This window comes from Myotis nattereri (assembly GCF_964212035.1).
Source record: "Myotis nattereri genome assembly, chromosome: 9".
In the NCBI taxonomy this organism is placed as follows: domain Eukaryota; kingdom Metazoa; phylum Chordata; class Mammalia; order Chiroptera; family Vespertilionidae; genus Myotis; species Myotis nattereri.
Window position 1 is genome coordinate 14290208 of NC_138084.1, and position 885 is coordinate 14291092.

Below are 885 nucleotides of genomic sequence, written 5' to 3' on the forward strand. Positions count from 1 at the left end.
AGAACCCCAATGAATCGGAGTGGGCCAATATTCTCATTTTTGTCATCCCTCCGAAGGTAAACTTTTAGGGATTCACAGCCTAGGAAACCTGGATTCCAGTCTGGGTCCCACTAATTAGCTATATCTTGGCAATGAGTTGCCTTTCTATTCTCTCTCTTCTCACTTTTAAAATTGTATAGAGCCCTGGCTGGTGTTGCTCAATTGATTGGGTGTCCTTTGATTCCAGGTCATGACACATGGTGCTCCATCACCAATAGGAGGCCTGATTGATATTATCCTCTCACATTGATGGTTCTCTCTCCCTCTCCCTTCTTCTCTCTATACAAATCAGTTTGGCTCTAGCTGGTTTGGCTCAGTGGATAGAGCATCAGCCTGTGGACTTAAGGGTCCCAGGTTTGATTCTCGTCAAGGGCACGAACCTAGGTGCAGGCTCCTCCCCAGCCTGGGCCCTGGTCAGGGCCCATGCAGAGGCAACCAATCGATGTGTTTCTCTCACATCAGTATTTCTCTCTGTCTTTCCCTCTCTCTTCCACTCTCTCTAAAAATCAATAGAAAAAATATTTTCGGTGAGGATTAAAAAATAATAATAATAAATAAAATGAAGGAAACTTGACAAACTATCACATAGTAAGTGCCCAATTGTCATCATAACATAATAATTGGGAAGATAGAGAATGTAAAGGTCAAGGTTCTAAATCAGACCACCTGGTTTAAATCCTGGCTTGGCTCATCCTGAACTAGCTTTGTTACTTGGTAAATTACTTTCCCTCATTTATAAATTAAGAATAGCAATACCTAACTTAAAGGGTTGTGGTAAGGATTAAATGAGAAATTTTATGTAGACTATACTACAGTTACTTAGCATAAGAACTTACCAGGCACTTA